This window comes from Lipotes vexillifer, unplaced genomic scaffold, assembly GCF_000442215.2.
Source record: "Lipotes vexillifer unplaced genomic scaffold, Lipotes_vexillifer_v1.1 scaffold977, whole genome shotgun sequence".
NCBI lineage: Eukaryota > Metazoa > Chordata > Mammalia > Artiodactyla > Lipotidae > Lipotes > Lipotes vexillifer.
The window spans coordinates 3,776,925-3,777,743 of NW_006783088.1; the positions used below are offsets into that span (position 1 = coordinate 3,776,925).

At 55.7% G+C, this 819-nt stretch overlaps 1 protein-coding gene across 2 annotated transcripts in view; it reads left to right on the forward strand.

Moving 5' to 3' along the window:
* PHF21A (PHD finger protein 21A) overlaps positions 1 to 51 on the forward strand; it is a 193,639-nt gene extending 193,588 nt beyond the window's left edge. For both annotated transcript variants that reach the window (XM_007455792.1, XM_007455791.1), the window contains exon 18: positions 1 to 51. This exon is cut by the window's left edge and continues 1,734 nt beyond it. The gene's annotated coding sequence lies outside the window, so the exon portion shown is untranslated.
* Positions 52 to 819: the final 768 nt, after the last annotated feature.

Genomic DNA, 819 nt, shown 5'->3' on the forward strand with positions numbered 1-819 from the left:
GATGACATTTGCTGTGTTTGTGTCTCAAGACTGGTGGGCTAGTCTCCATGATTTCTGTCCTCCGGACGGCTGCGGCCCTGACGAGCAGGGGCAGAGCTCTCCCACCCTTCTCCCCTGCTCAGAAAAGACTGTCCTGTCTTCTTGGTGCAGGGATCTGGGCTCCTGTTTCAGAAGCCCACATGGAGTGTGGATGGTGTCAGGGCCCTCCCTGTTGTCTCCTCGGGTTTTGCTAGAGCAGAAGGCTGGTGCCTAAATAAGATCCCTTCCTTTGGTGCTGCTCTTGGTCTTTCAGCCACCAGCATTTTGAGTGCCTGGGGGACAGCTTTGAAGGAAATGGCCACTGAAGCTCATTGGTACGCACGCACCCCGGCTTTGGTGGAAGGGTGCAGGGGGCAGGCTGCATCAGCCCTTGGTGCTTAGAAAGAACAAGGGAGTGAGATGTCTTGAGGGGACATGGTGTCTCTGAGACAGAGAGCCCAGGGTGGCCTTTGTGTCTTCATGTCTTCGAAGAGAGGTCTGAATCTCTAGCTGCTTTCTCTGCCTGCTGGCTCCAGTCACCTGAGATGGGAGTTTACTCCACTTTGCCCACCCACAAGCTTCCTGGGTGACGTTTGGCTAGAATGCGGTGCTTGCCTTGGCTTGGCCTGTCTTCTTCTTGAGAAAAGCGGGGTTCTGAAAGGCTCAGACCATTTCTATCATCTTGCCTTGTGGGAAATAAATTTTGTCAAGTGTGCGCTCCTGCTGGAGACCTTTTGCCCGTTGCGCGCATCTGGCCACAGGAGGGAGGCGGGGGCTCTGCAACCCACCCCCACCCCCCCA